A 24,183-nucleotide genomic window follows, 5' to 3' on the forward strand; every position below is an offset into this window, starting at 1 on the left:
GTTGTGGCTCGCGGGCTCCACAGGGCAGCCTCAGTAGTTGTGGCTCACGGGCTTGGTTGCTCCACGGCATGTGGGATCTTCCCAGACCAGGGATCCAACCCGTGTCCCCTGCATTGGCAGGCGGGTTCTTAACCACTGCACCACCAGGGAAGTCCCAATGGCTGATATTCTGAAGAGCACGCCCCCTCTGCCCTCTGGTGTTGGTTTGGTCCTGAGACCCCAATGAAGCTGGATTAAGGGAGGACGTGGGGGACTCTTAGGAAGCTGGTTGATTCTGGTTTGTGCTGGAACCCTGGCACCCATCTGGGACCTCTGGAGCAGATATGAAGCTGCCACTGCCTGCTGGGGTCCTGTCTTGGAGGTGACCTAGGACCAGTACAGTGCCCCAGGAACCTTTGTGGCTCTGAACACACTTTCAAGTCCACCCCGCTCCAGACATGAATCCTTCCTGTGCCATCTAGAACCAAACCAATTCCATCCAAGAGAGAAAGGTAAACTGGCCCTGCTTGGTGACTGCCTGTTCATATTTGGCTGATAGGTGAGAGCAAACTGTGTTCCTGTAAAAGGAGGATATTAAAAATTCTGTTGATCTCCTAAACAGGATGTATGTGAATTCAACTGACTACTATAGGACACAGTGAACCTGGGAGTGGATTCTGTCATTAAGACAGTGGCCATGAGCAGAGAGCACAGGCAGTCAGGCCGGCTGGCTGAGTGCTGCTGGGCAGTGTGCAGGCTGGCATCTTGGTGCACCAGAACCTTCTGAGGGATACACATCCTACCCTCTCCTCAGAGGCAGCACAGGGGGTCAGGTGGTCAAGCTGGCATGCAGGTACTATCTGGTGCACTGTCTAGTCAAGGGACAAGGACACTTGTTCCAAGCAAGAAAGCAAGGTTTCTTGCCTCAGCTCTGCCACCCCTCTGGGCCTCGGTTTCCTCATCTGTAAAATGATGGGATGGGATTCAATGACATCCCCTCTCTACTGCTCACATCCAGTCAATCACTAAGAACTGACAATTACGCCTCCTGATTATATTTAGAATTGGATGCCTTCTCTGCACCACACTGCCATGGTCTCTAGTCAGCCCATCTCTTCCCAGGTGGATCACTGCACTTCCTAACTGGTCTTGTTCCCCCTTTCTCCTCCATTCTCCATGCTCTACCAGTTATTTTTCAGAACTACAGTTCTGATCTTGTCACTTGGACGTCTGAAACTTTAAGAGGCTCCTGTCTGGTTGTAGCATCCGTAATGCTCCACCACTGGGCCTCTGCCTGCCCTGCCAGCCTTACTTCCTCCCTACACTGTCCTCGCCTGCTTTACATTCCCAGATGAGCACCGTGCTCTCTGGTGGACAAATGTTCTCTGTGCCTAGAGCAGCGCTACTCAAAGTGTGGTCCGCGGACTGGTACTCACCTGCAAACTGCTACTGGCCCACAGTGAAGTAGAAAATGAATGAAGTAGCAATGAAGTAAATAGAAAACTTGAGAATCAGCATGTAGAAACTTTTATAACTATTCAACAGTAATTTTATGTCTGTTGAATCTAATAAAAATTTGGGCTTCTATTTATGTCTTTTTAAAAGTTCATTTTTCTAGGAATTTACTTTTATTACATTTTATACAAGTATTGGTCCTAAATGGATTGGAAAGGAAGAAAAATCCACTGGCTTACCACTGCAGATAGTTTGAGGAGCTCTGGCCAGCATCTTTCTTCCTTCTTCTCTACTGGGCTTGTCTGACCACTTCAGCCTCACTGAAGCCTCTGTGCCTCAGAAACTTCCTGCGTCCCTTCCTTGGACAAGCATGATGTCTCTCCTCTGTGCTCCAGGGGAATCTGCTGCATACTTCTAATTACAGCATTGATTGCACTGACTGTATTTGTTGTTTTCCCTGCAGGTCCTTCCCATGCTTAATTCAGCTCTCTAACCTCAGAGCAAGGTGCCTGGGCTGAGTGGGCAATTAAGTGCTGATTAAACTGAACAAGCCCTAGTTTTTTTACCCTAAACTCTGGTTACATGCCCTTTACCCATACACCCCTTGAGTATAAAATTCTTCTGGCCAGTGTATCTCCCTCAAATACGTAGTTGGTGTTCTGTACATAATGGGTGCTCAGGAAATGAAGAAGAAATAATGGGAGCTGCTTTCTGCATTTGGTGGTGACTTCTTTGTGTCACCCAGCCAGTTGTACTCAACACTCTGGCTCTCAATCTAGTCCTAGAGTTAATATAAGAAAGCTGGGCTTGTAGGTTACAACAGCGCATGACTAAAGTGTGTGCCTCGTGATTAAGCATCCTTACAACAGTGTAGTATTATAACCAGACAAGACAAATTACCCCTGTACATTTTGCATAACATTAAAAGGTCAGTCCAGGAAGAAAAGGAATAATAAGATTCCTGAAGTCCTTCATCAAGTTGAAAAGCTCATCGGATGTTTTTTTTTAAAGGCATCTCATGGAAAACTCCAAAACCAGAAGGGACAGAATATTACAGAAGAATCGACTTAAAATCTCAGAAAATCCTTTAAGCCAAAACTAAAGAACACAATTCCCATCGTATGGGACTACTTTCTTTTTGGAAGTTGATAAATCCAAAATTGTCACTGGGAACCAGTGGTTCCCTGCATTTTCCAGAGAAGGCAGTTTGAGAACACATTTCCTGAACCTCAGCCTCTTGGGTTCTACTCCTAGATTTTCCCTTTGAAGTCATGGAAAAATTCTCTCCCCTCCTCTCTGCTTCAGAGACCTTTCTTTTAAAATGGTACTGTAATCGCCCGCGTTTTCAGGATGTAGTGTATGAAATTATCCCAAGACTTCATGAGGGCTTCTGAAGTCAGGGCCCCTAGGTTCACTTATGGTTAAGAACCAAACAAGCAAGCCCCAGAGACAGAACAAGTGATTTTTTTTTCCTTGTTGGAGAAGGGAGTCTTCCTCATTCAAATGAAAAATAAAGGATCAGCTGATGAAAGAAAAATCACCAACATTTAAGATCTGAAAAAAGTGATTATTTTGAAACAGAACATTCTGACTGGCTGATGTAGGCAATGTACAAGCCATCGGGTTCCACCCACTCTGATGAACCCCAGTTTCACTCTGAGTTTTATGGCCATTCTGAACAATGTTTTATCTGCCTATAGGGCCTGGGTCCCGTTGACACAGATGTGAACTCGGAATTTTTGGTCTGGGTTACGTGACACATTCCTGGCCAGGAAGGTGGTGCTCTCTCTCCTCCTGTAACTTTCCATCAATGCAAACGAGGTCACAAATGCCAGGAGGCAGCATGGAGAGGTCTACACGGGAGAGACTCATCAGCCAAGGCAGGGTTCGTGCTTTCTCTTCTGCAAAAAGCGTTCATACCATCCTGCTGGCACACGTCGGGGAGGCTGCGAGCTGTGTGCCACAGATGAGTCGAGACACTCTCCAAGCCATTGCTCTGGGGATGCCTTTTCTTCCTTGCATGGCTCAGGAGGCAAGAAGTTTCCTCTGCCCTTCCAGGCCCTCAGAGGTCAGGAACTCAGGGCCATCAGAGAGGTTCTGCCTGTTCTGGGCTGGGAGTGGCCCCAGCAACTCCTGACTTCTGGCTGGCTGGAGCCAAACGTGACAGGGGTGAGTGGCCTGACGGAGTGTCCTTTCCTAGGGACAGCGAACGTGGCCTGCCATCTTGGAGCCACCGGGGGATGCTCTGGAGTGGGCATTCCAGAGACATCTATTCACTCTGGATGTTGCTCACCTGCCCAGTATTGGCTCTCAGGGACCAGAGCCCCAGAATTGATAATTCTAGGTCCCAACCGGATGGAGAATGTTAACCCTCCCATTGGCTGGGGTGGGGAAAAACCTGTGCGGTATGTGAAAAGGGGAAACTCAGGAATACTATTGGCAGGGGCTCCACCTGAATCCTTAAACCGAAGTAAGATGGGAGTTCCCTGAGTGGGACTACGTTGTCAGGTAAATTCCAAAGCAGCTAATAAACACAGTCTACCTCCCGTCTCTAACCACTCCTAAGTGCCTCCTTTCTGGGCCCCTCCTCCTCCACCCTCCCTTGAAGGGTAGGCGGTTCCCTGAGGTTCTGTTCTTGGCCCTTGCCTGGGTTTATTTCCAGCACAGCTGCTAGACCATATGGCACCTTTGTGCAAATTAGAGAAAGGCACCCTTTTCTCAAGACGTGTTACCACCATCGCCTAGGAAATTCAGAGTCATCACACACATTATCACAGACTCTGACAGAGGGGCATTCCCTGGAGTTGCTCAGCACATGGTCTGCCCAGTTGTGCAGTGGAAGCCCATGGATTCAGATATCACCCTGGACAGATGGCTCCCAAGTTGAAACCTCTACCCTGACACCTCTCTCTGGAGATCCAGAGATGCCTGAGAAGTTAGCCATTAACTGATTTGGGGGCAAAGCTACTCGGGATGTTTCAACCCTTCAAACCCAAAAGGATGAAACTGGACGTTACCCACTGCTGTCTTCACTCAGTTAAAAGTTATAAAGCAGAAATGCACACACCACTGTTGAGCAATTATACTCCAATAAAGATGTTAAAAAAAAAAAAAGCTTTATAGAATTCTCTGCGGGAAATCTCGGAGTCATCTTGAATGCCTACTCCTTGGTCCCCATATCCAATTCTCAGGGTCCTCTCAGCTTTCCCTCCACTCCATCTCCCATCCCTCTTCTCTCTCCATCACTGGCACTGGCTTGCTTCAAGCCATGACTAGGTCTTGCCTGACTTACTCCAAGGACTCCTACCTGAACTCCTGGCTTCTGGACTCGCTCCTCCGCACTCCATTTCACACAGCACACTTATTTCCTGTTAGTCTCTTTTCTCCAAAGCTTCTGATGGTTTCGACTGACAGGCCAATAAAACCCAAACTTCCTAGCCCACATCCAAAACCTTCCATGTTCTCACCCCAACTTACCTCAACTGCCACCCGCCCCCTGCTCTGGTCCCTCAGTCACATTGAGTCCTCATGATTCCCCAGCACAGGACACTTCCTGCCCCCAGGCCTCTGCCCCTACCGTTCCAATTACCTGCAAAGTATTTCCATATTTTGCTGCTAACGAAAAACCTACGGCTCAAGTGCCATCTCTTCTCCAAAGCCTCTGCTGACCCTCTGCATCAGAATTAATAGCTTCCTTTTCTGTGTTCTCATCGCATTCTGTTTTCGTTTCACTTTGACCATTTATGGTACCATGCCTTAAGCTGTCAATTTATGTATGTTTTTGGAGCCCCCAAGAGACTAAAGCCTTGAGGGCAAGGACCCTGTTTTATGTATCTTTTGGTTTTCAGAGCCAAACCCAGTACCAAGCAGATGTGCAGGACATACTGAATGAGTAACTGAATGGTGGAGACGGCTCCTTCACGGTCAAACAAAGGCCACGGAAACACTTAACGATGGTCTACTCTGAGCCTGCATGTTGCAAACCCCAGCCAAACAAGGGAAAATGAGTGCACCACAGTATGTCAGGCGGGGTGAAGGGTACTTTCCAAACCAAAAGGTCCATTTAAGACAAACACACATTGATGCCATAACTCACAACCTGCATCAAATGTGATTCCTGGCAACCAAAAGCTCTTGGCAGGGGGCTGAGGCTTGGCACCTTGGAAGAGAGTCGGCAGGGTTTGGGGCTTCTTTCTGAAGTTCCCTTCTGCCTCTGCACAGCTCTCTAGACCCTGGACTGACGCAGCCCTACCGCCCATATTAATAACACATTACAGGAATCTGGACATGACTCAGAATAATGCTCACCTTGGGAAGGTGAGAACGTGGGTGGGAAAGAAGCGCTGCCAAATGGGATGCTTACAAGTCTAATCAGTAGCACCGTCTTGAGAGCAGAGCAAAAAAAACTGACTCTAAGTTCTGAGTGAAGTAATGCCCTCAAGCTCCGCTCTTTGAGATACATCTACAGACATGAGAAATCCATCTAAGAAAGACCATTTACAGCATAGGGCCTCATGTGTGGGACAAACCCAACCACCTGACCAGCATTTTTTTCACCTTTATCCTATGTAATGCCAAACCTCCTCTTATCTGAGATGGGGTTCCCCGACTTGGGGGAAAGAAATGACCAGGAGCACAAATCTACCAAGACAGAAACTGGGGAGGGGTAGACTGACTTTGTGGAAAATGTGGGTGTCTGCACATACCACTGCCCTTATATCCTGTCCTCATGCAGAAGCCTGACTAGCACAGAAAAAAAAAAGGAAGAGCTTTCAAAGTCAGCTGATCATACACTTTTCTGGCCATCTAGATTTCTGCTTCCTGGATGGATGTCACTAGGATGGCCTTGATAATATCATTAACCAAGCCATCCTCCATCACTGTGCCTAGAGAGGGGGAAAAAAACACACCCCTATCCATACCTAGAGAAGAACAAGACTCCAACCTCTGTATTGCCTTGATGCTAAGATCTGTGCCCACTCCATCCCCTTTAATGCTTTTGCAACAGGAGAGTTTCTTGAAACTAACGACAAAAAAACTTGCCAGTTGCCAGTATCCTCATTTTCATCATATCAGATACCATCAGCATCTTGTGATCTTTGGTTACTTGGAATCAAGGATATACAGTAACTTTCAGCAGGCACTCCCCTTGTCAATGGCTGTGTTAAAGGCTGGGGGAACCAAAGGGAAGGAGCTACTAACAGGGAAATTAAGACTTATGCATATTGATTCACCTTCAAAGAAAACAGAGTCTAGGTAATTCCATTTGAAGACAGCAGTGCCTTAAAAGAGGATTTGTGGAAGGCCACGGGCTGCAGGAACTTTCCTACTGCGTTAAATGTCTGTTCAGGAGGAGTCACTGTGTGGCCAGAGGGAATAAGAGGCAGTCAGGTTCCTTCTTAGGGGTTGTTTTTTTTCTTTCTTTCTTGGTCTGAGAAAGCACCTCATGGAGCCATAGGGCAGGTGACTGATAGCCTCTCCCATCCTTCATGAAAGTCTAGGTTAAGGATAGTGTCTGGTTTTCTAGGAGACTCACTCTTGGCACTGAAGAGAAATTTTCTGGGAGAGTGGCAGGGGGTGGGTGACGGCTAAAGAAAAAGGGAAGATGAGCTTTCCAGAGAGAGCCCACTCAAGAAGCCAAGGCGTTCAGACTTGGCTTGGGAGGGTCATCATCGCCCACTCGAAGGAGCCTGCATTCCAGGGCTGGCATGTATGGTAACACCACATACCCCCCCGACACCCCCCAGCTGGGGCTGGGAAACTGCCACAGCCCCTCTGATTTGAGGCCCGGGGCCACAGTGTGGTGGAGTTCCTCCTGCTGACTCACGGGAGTTCCACAGAACTGTGTAGAAATTCCATGATGAAAGATGATCTTCATGACATTTCTGCTAGTGCTCGGATATTCCATCAGATTTCCTGGAGCAGAGTCTGGCTGCCATCCAAACTCTGGAGGGATGGTTCGATGTTTCCAAAGTGAGGTGGAAGAGCTCCCTGTGGTTGTAACATTCTAACACATACTGCCCTCATTTCCTCCGAGGACCCACAAGGGGACCTACTGCAATGGAAGACTGAACCAGGCCTGTGGGCACTGATGTGGAGCTAAAGGACATCTGGGAGTTTTGGAGGAAGTGAATGAGTGGCCAGGGCCAAATGTGGTCTGGCCTTGGGTTTCTTGTTTTTCTTCTTTAAACTGAACTTTAGTTCAGTACAGACACATGAGTTCTATTTGGTTAGAACTGTGGGACTGTAGTGTCCCCTTTGGTCCCTATTCTGGAGCTATTTGAGTTTGAGATCCCGTTCAGCAACGAAAAAAGTGGACGGAGAGGTAGCTGTCTGTCTCTCTCATCTCCCCTTTCTTTAGCTCTATCGAGTAAAACTAAGCATGAAAAATGCACTTATTTCCTTCCATGTCATTTTCACGAGTAATTACTTTTACTTTTTTATATGCTTACACTAGAATACATGCTTTCTGTAGGCAGGGTCCTGGCCTATCTTGGTCACTATGATATCCTTAGACACAAAGTAGGTCTCAATGAATATTTGCTGCATGAATAAATGAATGACTTAACAGATGCATAAATAGATAGATGAATGTGGACCCATAAAGTTATGACTACTGACAAATTTATCTCTCATGCAAATATATTAAAGTATCATGCAAAGGAAATAAAACATGGGACTCAGGGGAAAAGCAATTTTCTTCCATGTGTCTTTCAAATTAAGATAGTGACCAATGCTAAAAAGATACTTCTAAATGGTTAATAACTAAATTTCCAATTCATGGCCTGGGAGAGAATAGTCCATGAAAAGAAAATTCTGGGGGAATTCCTTTCCTACAGAAGGGGAACCCTCTAAACTTCTAAAAAATATCCCCTTTTCTTTGGTTCTGCCATCTCACAGAAAAAAAGAAAAAGCTGTAGAATGTGGACACCTCTTTGTAGGGTGACTGTGCAATGTACTGTCCAAAATGGGCCTCTGAGTAAAAGGGGGGCGCTATTAAGGGGGAATCACAGGAGCAAATTGGGACTTCCCCGGGAAAACTAAGACACGGGGTGACCTACCTCTTCACCATGTAAGCTACCCACTCAGAGTTACAGCAATTTCTTGAAATTCTTCTCTTGAAAGTGCTTGTTCTTTCCTGAATTCTTCTCATCTTAACTCTTTGCTGAGTTGTTATCTTGAGAACTCATTCTTAGGAAGTACAGTATCTTGAGCTTCTCTGGGAAGTTATCAGTTCTAGAGTTAACTCTTTACACACCAAGTGTGACCCAGGCCACCCTTCCTGGATCATGTATCAAGTGAGATACTGTGAAAATGCTCTGCACAGTAAGCCCTCAATACTCCCTCTTTCTTTTGATGCAAACAGACCATAAACATATACCATAGCTGCAGCAACCTGAACAAAGCCCAGCAGCCCCTCAGACAGACTTCAGAGGGAACGTGCTTTTTAACATACTCACTTCCTTTGGTAGTACAACAGCACAAAGATTACACTCAGCCTTCCCAGCCATAAAAGCTTCAGTTTTTCCCATTCTTGCTGCCAAAGCTGAAATGCCAAGAAATGCTGGGAACTGTGATTATACACACTTCATATTTTACACTCTGAAACCCCAAGGAATAAGCTGTGGAGAACAGAGTCCTATTTCTTAAATGGCAGCTGAATAGATAGGGCACTCAAGCTTTGCAGAGTGCAGCTGAGTATTTGCATGGGGAGAAACAAACAGAGACCTCACAGATTTTTCCCGTCTGTGTGGACCTTCCTGGCATCTGGGGCAGACCTTGGCTAGCTTTTCTCATTTCTTTCTTTTTTGCTATTTTTTAACTTTCTGTATTACTCATCCAGATTCTTACTGGAAAAAAAAAAATCAATGCCACACATATAAGTCAGTCATAAGGAAACTCAGCAACTGCCTCTGACAGGTTTGAACCTGTCTCTTCACAGACAAGAAAACAAAATTTCAGTGTTCTTTAGGCCCAAACGGAATGCCCCTTTTTTTAGAGTAGTAATAAAGCGGCCAGCCTGATAGCATTTAGATCTCAGGTTTGCTTTGTCAAAATTTTCCTCCCAAGCTGTAAATTAAGTCTTAAGTTAATTTCACCGCTACAGAGTATTTTTCTCAATTCCAGCATCCAGTGTAGGAATTAGAACAAACACACACAAACCAAAAAAACTGGTCTTCCTTCCTCCCTCCCTCCCTCCCTTCCTTCAAGAATTAACACAAGAGCCCTGGGTACCTCACTCAGGAAGGGCTCATGATGTCAAGAGCTGTTCTTCTAAAGGGTGAATTTCATGACTCACCATCACCTGCTTTCCTCTACTGCTCCCTCCCATTTCTTTGTCAAAGGAGTGTTAAAATCCTCACTAACGGCAAACTTGGGAGGGGCCAGCTTCTCATTGCTTGGATTAAACGAAGATTTAACACCCGCTGTTGCTTAATTCACAAGATCTGGAAGGCTTCCACATGTTTACAGAGCATAAGAGCTCACGTCTGATTTTTTCCTCCCTTTGCCAGTGCCTGCTCCAGCGCTTTGCAGAGAAAGGGGTTTGAGAAGCTGCTGGTAAATGACCACTCTGCATCAAACCAAAGCGAGAACCATGCAGCCAGCGTGGACATGAGTGCCGCTGCTCCTTAATCTCGTTATAAATATAACCACTGATGCAGCTGCACGAGACGTGTAGGGCTGGAAATAAATTTCTCTTTGTAGCTATATAACTGCAATAAACTTTTATAAGCCTGTTGCATGATCTCAACAGACCTGAACAGTTTCTCCAACAAGAGCAGAATTCTTGGCACGTTTGAACCCTCACCCACAGACCCTGCTTGGAAAAGAGGAGGAGGCTCTAAACTGTTAGCTTTTTTACAAGAGTTTAGAGCTGGTCTTTCAAAAGGCTTAGGAAATCTTCAAGTGTATCCTATAGCACCATTTGTTTTTTGATAGGAAACACAGAGCTTGTGTATATGTAAACCATTTCTGGTAGGACATACAAGAAATGGGTAACTGGTTGCCTTGAGAAAGAGAAATCAGGAAGCTGGACTTAGCTTTCACTGTAATCTTTTTAGAATAGCTCAACATTTCTTTTTTTTATCATATGTATGCATTAACTCATCTAATTAAGTTACATCGACACTGCTCTTTAGTCAATAACTAATACACTGTTTATACCCATCTTCATATCCTTTATCTCCCCAAATGTGTTCCTCTGGACAAGCTCAGTAGCTAGAAATAAAACAGAAATGAAGAGAAGAGAGAAGAAATATTGCTACACCATGTGCCAGAAATGGAGGGATACCAAATGAAAATGAACAAGGAAACCAAAGCTCTGGATGCCAAGCCCTGATAGAGCCGTGACAAACGAGAGAAAAAGCCTGAGGATCTTGGCTCTTCATCCTGCACCCCCTGGAGAACATCTCTTCCCTTGCTGACAATTCCCTTTCACTCCCTACTGACTGATTTCTCCTCTTCCTCTGCCCATCCCCCACTCCTTTTGCTTATTTCATTCAAAAATATTGGTTCTCAAAAATCACAAAGGTGACACATTCTCACTACAATCAGTGTGATACAGTATAAAGATACCTATCGAAAAATTAAGAACTATCCACCCCATCCCAAACTTGTTTTGTATCTGCTCTCCCACAACTTCTTCCATGCACATATCTATGTACAGTTGGGTTTTGCTACCTTTTTTTTTAAAGCAAAAAAATGGGACTTAAATGAGCATATGAACCATTTAAATTATTTTTCTCACTGATTTATCTATCAGGAAAAAATCACCCAGGTGAATAAATGTAAATCTAACTCATTCATTCTTTCAATAGTTGTATAATATTCTGCAGGGTATACTGTAATTTATTTGACCTTTCCTTATTAAATCTGTCCACCTCTTAAATGGGTTCACTGTTCAAGTTTCTTCCCTGGATCATTTTCTTCTTTATAACTGATAACATGTACGGAGAATTAACTGATACCAGATATGGGGATAAACAAGCAGCATGAATTGAATTCTCAAAATAACCTCATGGGATAAGCAGAACTGTCATCCCCATGTTATGGATTAGGAAGCTGAGGCTTAGAGGAATTAAAGAGTTTACCCAGTATCACAGAGCTAGTACACTGTGGAGGTAAGTTTCAAATCCAAGTTTGATTCCAAAGCCTTGCTCTTAACTGTAAGTCAATACTGCCTCATTTGCACACTGTTGCCACGCAATCAACCTGGAGCCTATGGCCACTGTCTTCAACGTTAGCCTGGTATTTACAACTTTGAGATGGTCAGTTGACTAGGCGTTCCACAGGCACCTCTAACTCGAGGTGTTCAGGTCTTCATCTCCCCCATCCCCACACCTGTGCTCATCCTCTGCCTCATCTTTGCAAAAGGAAACTCTGAAGAGCCTATTCTAAAGTCACATCAACAATCAACTTCCCACCATGCCTGCCACCCCTATAATCAGCATCAACAAAATTCAATTAAAGCTCAAGTCTTATTTAAGAGGAATAACATGAGCTATTAACATCACAACTCACTTTAGTTAACCAATTACTAGTTATGATGCTGCTGATTTTACTAGAGAAGAAGAACGTAACATATCAAATAGATACTGAATCAAGAATGAAAAATTACATGGATGGCTTATGATTGCTCAGAAATCAGTGATTGCAAAAAGATAACCAGAATGAACAATATCACACTAATCATATTTCCTTCTTTGACAGGTAAACTACATTGGAAGAACCAGATTGCCTCCAAATATCTGAAAGGCTTTCTTTTAGATTTGTGTTTTTTCAGTTTCCTCCTTATAGGTGGTTCAGAACCAGCGAATGGAAGGTACTGAGAGATATTGTTTGAGTCAATACAAAGGTGAAACTTCCAAGTCATTGATGCCTAAAAGTGGAGGGAACAAGTTCCTTTTTGTTTGGAGGTGTTTAAATATAGACAAAATGACCCCTCAGCAGGCTATTAGGTATTCATGCTTTGAAAAAGAAGGGTACATAACTGTGAACTCCCTTCCAATCCCAAGGCTCAAAAATTGTGTCAGTGGGACATGGATCAGGGAAGTATCAAGAATGTAGGATAGAGATTCTATATGTGAAAAAGCAGCTTTGGAGGGATATTCTGGAGGTAGGAGAAGCAGTGCCAAGGGAGGAAAGAGAAATGAAAGGTCATACAGTCAAACTGCCACCTTCCCATTTTGAGCACCATGCACACACTTTGGGAACTGGATCCCTCAGTGGTGTCATTCTCCAAGGTGCGGGGCAGTTTGCCTGTCAGTTTCACTCACTTTTCTTTGCACCTAACCCAGAAATTCATCAGTGTCTGGGCATTTTTGCTAAATGGTAACAGGGTGTTTGCACCAAGTTATATTTCTTCTTAGGAAGTTTGCTGATAAGTAAAATTTGACATTTGCAAGACAATGGAAAAAATTCCACCTTCAGGCAGACTATTTATCAAAAGGCAAACAGTAATACCACGTTCCGCTTAGCTATTTCTCCTGCCAGGCTTAAGTACTGGGATCCAGGGGGAGGATTTGGTCTCAGCACAACTGGAAAACATACCCTCCAAGACTAACATACACGGCTCAGTGAGCCAAAAGAATGACAATGCCCTCATCTAATCCTCAGCTGTTCTCTTGCGTCAATCCATGGTGTGTTCAACTCCAGCAGGTACTATTCTCCTCAGGGCTGAAATTATTCCCAGGTAGATTTTGTACTATCAAGTAGTTGCAAAGCACCTTGCTTCACATAATAGAAAATGTTGAAAATTGAATAAATGTATGAATGAACCACTGCAATGCACTGAATGGTTGCATACCTCCCAAATTCATATGTTGAAGCCCTAACCACCCCATATTTGGAGATGGGGCCTCTGGGAAGTAATTCAGGTTAGATAAGGTCATGAGGGTGGGTCCCCCATGATGGGATTTGTGCCTTTATAAGAAGAGACGTTAGAGAGCTTGCTTCTCATCTCTTCTCCACCAGGCATGTGAAGATACAGCAAGAAGGTGGCTGTCTGCAAACCAGGAAGACAGGCCACACCAGACACCAAAATGGCCAGCATCTTGCTCTTGGACTTCCCAGATTCTACAAGTGTAGACATAAATTTCTGTTGTTTAAGTCATCCAGTCTATGGTGATCATTATGGAAGCCTGAGCAGACTAGGATGATGACTCACAGACAAGGAGTGATCACAGCCTGAAGGCCAAGGCTTGACAGAACTTAATTAGTACAGCAGCAGCAAGGTACCTATTTTTGATATAATCATGTTGAAAAACTCATATTGGGGTATATTCAATATCATATTTGAGATTCCCTTTTGAAAATAATATTTTTAATGATTAAAAAGACAATGTTTGTTCAATGTAGAACATTTGAAAAGCATTAAAAGGAAAATAAAAACCACCTACATTCCCTCAGATACTCAGACAACCACTGTTGATGTGCTGATGTTTATCCTCTTGAACTGTTTTCTCTACAGAGAGTAAAGCTGACAAGGAATGAGGTCTTCTGGGGGGTTTCTTCTGAACCATGACCATCACTGCACTCACAAAGTCACCTTAAAGAACCCCATCCTCTTATACTCACAAGGATGTTACTGAGAAGTGGTTTTATTTTCAGGATCCTAATATGGATATTCACGTCCTATACTATCTATATAGAATCAACATTGGTTGCCTATAGGGGTGATTAGGGACTAACTGAAAGGAGCACAAGGAAACTTTCTGGGATGATGGAAACATTCTATCTGTTATTTAGAGAATTGATTACATATTGTGTACACTCATCAAAACCTATCAAATTGTACACTTAAGATCTATGGGGGTGGTGGTGGAGTGAAGTGGAAAGACAAACACAACCCACTGGGTAACACCAATACTCATCAGTAAAACATGTGCTTTGATGCACTTTTCCAAAGAATGTTCAAAAAGTGAACATTACTGAGCATGTACTACATACCAGGCTCTGGGCTAAAGGCCTCACATGCACCACTCAGGTGTGCATTTCTAGGATCTGCATTTTATCAATGAAGAAACTGAGGCTTATAGCAGTTACGTAACTTGCTCAAAATTCCACAGCTGGGAAGTGGCAAGGCAGAACTGGAACCCAGGTCCCTCAAACCCCAGGAAAAAATGTTATAACAACACGCATGCCTTTTGACTCAGCAGTAATACCTCCAGGAATCTGTTCCAGGAAAAGAATCAAAGACTGATCCAAATAGATGTGTACAAGGATATAATAAATTCACCATTATTAATAAATCAACTTAAATGTACTATAAATTAAGTAGGTCCATATGGTAGACCACTCTGTATCATGTAATATTAGGTTTAAAAGAGAATGTAGGGCTTCCCTGGTGGCGCAGTGGTTGAGAGTCTGCCTGCCGATGCAGGGGACACGGGTTCGTGCCCCGGTCTGGGAGGACCCCACATGCCGCGGAGCGGCTGGGCCCGTGGGCCGTGGCCGCTGGGCCTGCGCATCCGGAGCCTGTGCTCCGCAGCGGGAGAGGCCACAACGGTGAGAGGCCCACGGACCGCAAAAAAAAAAAAAAAAAAAGAGAATGTAAATGACTTTTATGATAGGGGAAAATGGTCATGACAAATTAAGTGAAAAAAAATCAGGTTAAAAATGTATATATACTATGACCTCAATTTTGTTTCTTTTTTTTTTTAAGTAAATACATTTTAAAACTCTAAGGAAATATATCTGAAGAAAATGATTATCTTTCAGTGGTAGGGTTATAGGTTATTTAATTTTAAATTTTCAACAGTTACTATATGTTACTTTCATAATTAGAGAAGAATCCATTTTATTTTAAAAATAAAAAACACCGGGGAAAATCATTGCTCTCACTAACGAATGTATACCGATATACCCAAGACTGTATATACACATCTTTATGAGAAAAATGTCTTTGCACAGCCCCTTAATAATTTTAGGGTATTGATGGTATTCGATAACTTACACATAACTGTAAAAAAAGTGAAATCACCAGGATTTCTAACATAGTCACATATGTAAAATATACATGATAGGTTTAAGGAACTTACAAAACAATGTCCGGTTTGTAAAAATGATCTTGAAGAAGTTTTTACCTTTCCTTTTAGCAGAAAGGCATAAAAAAATGGAACAGATTACTGTTAAGTCCTCTGAACATAGCAGACAGACCTGATGTACATCTGAGAGGAATTAGCATCACCTAAAGCAGAAAAGTACACAACTTAAATTTTCTACAAATTCTGTGGATCTAAGTCATCCAGTGTAGAAGGGTCATGGCAGAGACCACCACTGTTTCTCAAACCCAAGTACTGTACAGCTCCTTTTGTTTTTTTTGTTTTTTTTTTGTTTTTTCTTTTTTTTTTGCGGTATGTGGGCCTCTCACTGTTGTGGCCTCTCCCGTTGCGGAGCACAGGCTCCGGATGCGCAGGCCCAGCGGCCATGGCTCACGGGCCCAGCCGCTCCGCGGCATATGGGATCCTCCCAGACCGGGGCACGAACCCGTATCCCCTGCATCGGCAGGCGGACTCTTAACCACTGCGCCACCAGGGAGGCCCTGTACAGCTCCTTTTGAAAGAACATGTGAAGAAACACTGATAGACATGTCTTTTCCTATGAAATACCTTTCACTTGAGAATTACAATCGCAAGGAAGAAATTTTATCTTTATAGTGAGTGAAAGATGTATGTTATCATCAAAATGAAAATCCAGAATTTTAAAATCCATAAGAATTAAAACAATCATTTGAAAAATACTATTATGGATGCTCAAACATTCTTTTCAGTAGGTCAAATTCTCAAAAGGCATTCATTTATTAAAAAAAACCAAAACACTACCTTGATTTCTCAGCAAATCATGGGTTTGGACCAGTATAACAGTGGTGATAGATGCTGGGTTAAAGAGGCATGGTCCCTGCTCTCACAAGGCAGCCCATACGCAGAGAGGCATAGGCCAGGAAGGATGCTGAGGGAAGGGTATTATAGGACACTGTGTGAGCAGAGAGGGTGGGCACCCAACCCAGACAGAGGTGGGGGGCAAGGGGGTCCAGGAGAATTTCCCATTAGAGGTGACAACCAAGCAGAGACTGCAGGGGTCAGCAGGCATTCCCTTGGCAGAGAGAGGAAGAAGTGTTCCAGGCAAAGGGAAATGCATGTTCCAAGGCCTGGAGGATGGAGGAACTGGCACCTTCATGGATTCAAACCTGAGGTGGGATGATAGAGTTCCACCACAGGCTGCATGACCTTGAGCAAGTTACTTCCCAGAGCCTCAAGTTTCCTTATCTGTAATAGAAGGATGATGCCATTTCCTTGGAGAGATGTCGTAAGAAGGCAGAATTAAATAGGTACAACTCCTTGCAGAGGTGTTTGCTCTCATGAGATACATGCTCAGCACACATGGCTATTATTCTGTGTGGTAGAAGCAGGGAGAGAGCTTGGATCATCTCCTCCGCTCTGCCCCAGACCTCTCTGTCCAGCCATCCTTGACCTCCAAGAGCACATGCCCCTCCCACAGTGTCCCTGCCGTTCCTTCGACCCGGAATGCTTTTCCCCCCGTTATTCATAGAGACCCTGTTTCCTCTATCTGCTCAAAGAGCCCTTACAAGAGTAGCCTTTCTTAATCCTCTGTGTAAACAGTAAAACCATTCTCCTCAAACTTTATCTTCCCTGACATAGCTTTTTCTCCACAGAGTTTATCACCCTGACACTCAATATACTTACTTTTTGCTTGTCTGACTACCTGTGCTAGAATTTAAGCTCCTGGAGGGTAGGTGGTTTTGTCAGCTTTATTTCCAGAGCTTTGAACAGTGGCTGGCCCAGGATGTGTACTCAACACCTAAGTGTGAAAGGAATGAATAGGTAACCCAAGCTAGAGGGCGGGGCCTTCCTTTATTCTTCCTTTAGTCTCTGAGGGTGTGACATAAAGCTTTGCATTAAGTAGGCATTTCACAGGCATTTGTTTAACTGTACAACTGAATCACTTTTTACAAATGGCAGTGTTCATCTGGTACCTAAAGATCAACGATTATATTTTTAGAGCTTAGCAAATGAATCCAAGATTGTGTTTAATTATAATGAAGCAGTAGATTGCTGGATCAATTTGGTGGGGAATACAGCAAGACCGGTGGTCTGATTTCATTAGCCAGTGGAATCAATTAACACATATATCAATTAGTCCCAAATAACCACAGCCTTTGTTCATGCAAAGGTCAAACACTGATGATATATGCCAGGATCAGTATTCTGATCTAATAAGTGAAGTACAGAAACAATCAAAGTGTTTCAGGGCTGAAATTTCTTTCTGTCATTAATCTGGATCCTTGGAGAAACTGTACCAGGATATTTACTCCAGTGATGGTCCAAAAATGTTCTTGAATCGCCCCTCAAATGAACAAAAAAAAAAATTTGCTTCAATACCAGAAAAAGTAAACTCAAAATGAGTTCGACTGTTTCCCCCATACATTAGAGAGGCAGCTGACATTTAAACAAAATGCAACAGTATAGTCTTCAAGTTTTACAATCTGTCCCCTATGCTCCAGGGCTTCCCAAGGAAACTATCTTAAGGACTTTATGATAAGTACATGGTAACTATATTAACGATACATGATATCAAAATATGGCTAAAATGCAAAGAAAATTATTTGGCTTGAAAGGAAAGCATAATCAGATTTAGTTTACTGTAAAAAAAATTGGTTCCCTTTCAGCTTTTGGCTCAGAGGAGCCCAGGGTGCAACTTTCTTCATTCATCCCGAATCCCGGTTCATCTGACACCAGCTGCCTCCACCATGCTGCCTAAGTTCGACCCCAACGAAATCAAAGTCATATACCTGAGGTGCACTGATGGGGAATTTGGTGCCACATCTGCTCTGGTTCCCAAGATCGGACCCCTGGGTCTGTCTCCAAAAAATGTTGGTAATGACATCACCAAGGCAACTGGTGATTGGAAGGGTCTGAGGATTACAGTGAAACTGACCATTCAGAACAGACAGGCCCAGATTAAGATGGTACCTTCTGCCTCTGCCTCTGGTCATCAAAACCCTCAAGGAATCACCAAGAGACAGAAAGAAGCAGAAAAACATCAAACAGAGTGGAAGCATCACTTCTGATGAGATTGTCAACACTGCATGACAGATGTGGCATCCATCTTTAGCTAGAGAACTCTTTGGAAGCATTAAAGAGATCCTGGGGACTGCCCATCGGTGGGCTGCAATGTTGATGGCTGCCCACCTCACCACGTCACAGATGACATCAACAGTGGTGTGGTGAAATTCCCAGCTACAAGAACTACAAAGAAAAATAATTTAATAAAGGATTATTTGATGATCCCCACGCCTCCAAAAAAGATTGGTCTTCAGAGGGTTGATTTTTACAAGCCACAACTCTAATTTCTGTGAAGAATTTTCTATTTTTGAGGATGCATCATGAACGAAATTTCAGCTCAAGCCTATGCTACAGAGAAAGTGCAAATCTGCTGATAGCATGTATGCAAAGAATAATCTCTATCGACGTGGCATGTTTCAAAGAGCTTTCACATTTCCATTTCCACCTGACTGGAGCTGCATCAACACCCTACAGGAAAGCTATGTCAATGGTACCCCACTGGACAGAAGGGCAAACAGGCTCAGAGTGTTCAGCAACCCACCCACAACCTCAGGACCAGCATGAAGCAGGGCTGGGACTAGCACCCAGGTCCTTCTGAAAACCATGCCCAGCATTCTTTCAGTTCAAAGAATACATGCTGCCTCTCAAACTTACTTTAAAATAAGTGATGCTTTTCTATTTTTTTTGTAGCATTATATTTTAAATGGAATTGTACTCTGGGGACACTTACCCTAAATGATGCAGTATATCAGTATTTTGTTTAACCACAGCACCAAATTTAGGCAGCTTTCCCATGGGGCCTGATTCCCTAGGGTTCTGTCTTTGGCTCACTGTTCCATTTAAGACACTGTTGTTGGATGATCTCATCCAGTCCTATGATCTGAACTAACAGCTATGTCCTGATGACTTCCAAATATATAGTTCCTGCCCCCCTTCACTGAGCTTCAGACTCAAACCCATCTGCCCATCTAGCATTTCCACTGGAATGTGTCTCAAGTACCTGACATCTTATGTTTCTAGTTCTCGTCTTCATCTTCTGCTGAGATCTCTTCCTAGGCTCATGGTCTCTCCTAGCTAATGGTACCATCCATCATCTATTCAAACTTCTAACTAAACACCTAGGAATGACCCCAGGTTTCTCATTCATGCCCTGGGTCCACCTAGTCACTAAGCCCTGTCTGTTCTACTTGCTGGTATCTCATAAATGTATGCCCTTCTCCTCAGCCCTACCGTCAATATCTTAGTTCAGAGCCTCATTATCTTCTTACCCAGAGCACCGTAACAGCTACAAACTGAACCTTCCCCTGCCGCCCACATGCACATGTCCACACACTCCCCCCACCCCTGCCAAATACATGTAAAATATAAATCGACTCACTCATGTCATGCAACTTGCTGAAAATTCTTCAAAGACTCTCTTTTACCTGCTACATAAAGCCAAATTTCCTGGTATGAAATTTGTACCTGACAGTGCAGGTTTTCTATCAAATAACTATTCTCCTTCTTTTTCCTTAATAAGAGAAACTCAATTTTTAGTTAGAACATAGCCATGTAGTAATTTCCTAGCCTTCACTGAAGCTAGGTACAGCCATGTGACCAAGTTCTGGACAATTCCATGGTAAGTACTGTGTGGAAGTTCAGAGAGCTGACTCAGCTGGAAGGAGTGCCCTTTGCCCTTCTTACTGCCTGGAACTGGAATACAGAGATGACTTCTGGAGCCGCAGCAACCATCTTAGACCATGAGGTGACCTTGGAGAGGGCAGAATAGAAAAGATAGAAATCTGCATCCCTGAGGACTCCATGGAGCTTTAATGGCAGAGCTGGACACCCTACCTCCAGATTCTTTACAGGGAAGAGAAATACATTTCTATTTAGTTTAAGCCACTGTCATTTTATATTTCCTGTGACAGGCAATGGTGCCAAATCCTAAGTGATACAGAATTCATACTTCTCAAGAATGTTAAGTCTTGCATAACTTCATTTCTGTCAACCCCTCTGGCCTTATCTTCCACCATACTTCAATCTTTAGGCTCTAGTGCTACCAAAATTCTAGTAGTTTTCCACTCCACCCACAGATTCACCAGGGACTTTCACACTTCTCAGATTTTGTTCAAGTCTGCGCCCTACCTAAACACCCTACTTAATTTTATTCAGCTTTTAACTTTCCACACCCAGCTCAGGCATCACCTCCCATAGGAAGGTTGCCTAAATCTCCTTCTTAAGCTAAGTGGCCATTCTCTGTGCTCCCATAATGCCCTGGGCATACTCCAGTTTTGGAGCCCATCTGCTATTATTTACGGGCCGTCTCTCCCACTCCACAGAAAGAACCTCAGAGGGCAGACAACACATCTACTCATTTTGTATCTATACCTCGTAACACAAGTGGGAGCTCAGTAATTATGTTCTGAGCTCAACTGCATTTTCCTCACTGAAATGGAGTGAACAATATCACAGGCTTCCGAATGTTTTGCTTAGCCCTTCAGGTCAGCAGTATGCTGAAGACTGAAACAAAATTCTCTAATGGCAATATTTTTTTCTGGAGGTGAAAAACAAGCTGCAAGCGAGCCATCCTAAGAAAACATCCATTCTGAGAAGCAATTTATTGTTTGGATGTTTCAGACTTGAATTCTTTCATCTGTAACCAGGAACTCAGCACTAAGTAATCTTGTAGGTCTCATCTGGCTCTGATACTTTATAATTCCATTTTTGAATACAAACACATAGATTTGGACACAAGAAACTCACTGTGAGTGAATGGTTCCTCCAGGGACTGACAACACGACTAGCCTTACCCAACTTTTAAATAAATTATTTACAAGGAGTGCCTAAAAAATCTCAAAGTCATCAGAGGCCAGTGAGCACATTAGGATATTGAAATATCAATTGTGGAAGATATGCCTCCTAAATTCCAACCACACTGGACTTCTTTCTCTAAAAGCCCTTGAGCTCGCCATGCTCCCTCCTGACACTGGGCACTTGCATTTGCTATTCCTTCTGTCTTGAATGCTCTTTCCTTCACTCTTTACTAGTTACCTCAGCTCATGAGTCACTTCCTTAGGAAAATCTTCCACCTTTCCTTGACCAGATTGAATCACCCTATGAGAGGTTCTCGTTCATTGCAATGCATTCCTCTTCTTCACAGCACTGGTCACAGTTGTGATTTTCTATTGGTATGATTATGTGATTGATGTCTTTCTCCCTCACTAGACCATACTCTCCACAAGGGAGCACTTTTGTTTTTGCTTATCACTGTATCCATATCCTTGGCAGAGAGTCAATGCTCAATAAATTCTTGTCAAACGTCCCCAAAGGCTGTGCAAGGGAGGGGAATAGGGGCTGATGAGTTTCATTTGGGGGACATGTCAAGCTATTTTAGTAAGCTGGAAATCCTCAGAGCTCCCCATCACACCTTTGAAAAAAGATCTCAGGAGTTAGGGATTGAAGTCACTTTCTGGTGATGGAGGAGCAGGCACTGAATGAGCCCATCATCTGGCAGAACATGCATGACAAGCTAAGAAGAGAGAAGGCAGGAATATGACTAAAATGTTTGGAGCTCCAGTAATAATCCTGAGTAAGAGCCCACAGCCAAAATCCAAAGTGAAAGTTACTAATGGATTGAAAATCCCACGGCTAGCACATCCTGAAAAAGCAAGGACGATATGAAGACAAAAACATGACAATTTGTGACTGTCTTTGTAGCATGCAGATCAAGAAAGAGTAGACCTACTTCTTGGAGCAGAAAGAATGATGTTATCACATGGCAAAGGGAAAACAGAGCTCCTAAATTTGACTTTCAACTTTACCTAAAAAGACCATGTTTCTCCCTAGAGTGAGTAGAATAAATACAAATATAGAATCGAATTCCACTGTAGATAGGAGTCCAGAATTCCAGGCTCAAATGAAAGATATCTGGGGACTCTGAAACTCTGCTGATAAATACTTAGGAGTAAGAAATGGGAGTAAGAAATTCCCAGGAAATGGGAATCAGACAGGTGTTGACACAAGTCTCAAGAGGGGGAAGAGCTAGATATCAGAGAACAATGACTCAAGCACATGATATTCACCACGGACCCAACACACAAGTTGATTTGGAAACAGATGACTTGTGAATTCTTTTTTTTTTTTTAAGATTTTTTTTTTGATGTGGACCATTTCTAAAGCCTTTATTGAATTTGTTACAATATTGCTTCTGTTTTATGTTTTGGTTTTCTGGCTGTGAGGCATTTGGGATCTTTGCTCCCTGACCAGGGGTCAAACCCTCACCCTCTGCGTTGGAAAGCAAAGTCTTAACCACTGGACCACCAGGGAAGTCCAGACTTGTGAATTCTTAAACATGAAAGCAATGCTCACAGAGGTGGTCTCTCTTGGCATGGCCTCTCTGAGCAAAATGGTACTCAGCTAACTTCAGATCACACAGGTATGTGGAGTCAGCAAGGAACCTGATGGTCCCTTATGGTATCTTTGAGAAACAAGAGTCAGATGATATAAAGATTGGTGTATTCATGCAGATACAATGTCTCACAGCTGTGCTCAGAGACTAGCTAGATAGATCTCATCTGGTGGGGAGATCGCTAATCTTTCCAAATTCTGAATTTATGGGAAAAAAAAGTCAAATTAGGTAGTGATTGTTCTCTAATTTGAGGAGAAATCAAAAGTGATTTTCCTTAAAAGTTAATGTACTGTATAAGTATATGAGTACAAAACAATATGTCAGGTCTGGCAGTCAGCCTCTGTGGCCAGTTCCACATCTGGATGATGGGATGGCAAATTACCATTGATATCCATGCAGCCCGCATGATGAGAACTGAACAGGGCACAAAGCAGTCAGACCCATGAGTTGAACAGTGTGTGTTGAAATGTGCTGTGTTCAAGTATAACCTGGGAAGCAGGAATCAAAACTTAAACTGGGCTCTTCTATAAATTCTTCCTCACTCAACCTATTTTAGATACATTCCATGCTTTGTCAGAAACAGCAAATCCAACGTGCGCTGGCTGGCTTTGGGAGTTAGGGGTTGACACGTCAAATGATGTCTGAGTTCTCCTCTAACACAGTTTATGAAACACGATAGAAAACAGTGCCCATAATGCTGGCAGGCAGGTAAATGGGATGCGTGCCTCTTTGTTTTCCCCATTTCTGTACGGCTTGACTCTGGAAAAAAGTCAGTGCCCATGTAAATTATTCATGAGCACTGTCTGGGATTCCAGTCAGCCAATAAGCCCCAGACAAAGGAATGAATAGTCTTTTTTTCCCCCAGCAAAGTGACTGACTGACTGCTTATTTTGCAGCCCTCTCTTTTCTTGGTCTGTGGGCCACAGCAAGGCTCCAGACCTTCCAACCAAAGGCAACGGGGCAGACTCGTTTCTTGCTGTAACTCCCAAGAGCTGGGCTTCTGTTCCTCCATGGAACGCAAGTGAACACATCTGAGAATCAGGGTCAGAACACAAGCGGAAAAGCGCTTGAATGTAACTGGCCTGTCTCCTCTCACACAGGCACAGTCCGCTGAGAGGGAGAAGAAAGGCATAAGGCACTACCTTCTAAAGTCCCATTTGATGATGACTTGCAAATGGTACCATCTTTGTAACTTGCTGCAAAAGAAACACCTCCCCCAGAAAAAACCAAAAACATAGAACAGCCAAACAACAACAGCTCTATTTGGAGAGATCA

The 24,183-nt window shown here is 43.5% G+C and overlaps 1 protein-coding gene and 1 pseudogene across 1 annotated transcript in view; one reads left to right on the forward strand and one right to left on the reverse strand.

Annotated features, from left to right (window-relative positions):
• PRKCH (protein kinase C eta) overlaps window positions 1-24,183 on the reverse strand; it is a 239,244-nt gene that overhangs the window by 42,819 nt on the left and 172,242 nt on the right. The gene's annotated exons all lie outside the window — the stretch shown is intronic.
• Window positions 18,188-18,802, forward strand: LOC132489161 (large ribosomal subunit protein uL11-like; annotated as a pseudogene).

Source organism: Mesoplodon densirostris, chromosome 4 (assembly GCF_025265405.1).
Source record: "Mesoplodon densirostris isolate mMesDen1 chromosome 4, mMesDen1 primary haplotype, whole genome shotgun sequence".
Lineage (NCBI taxonomy): Eukaryota > Metazoa > Chordata > Mammalia > Artiodactyla > Ziphiidae > Mesoplodon > Mesoplodon densirostris.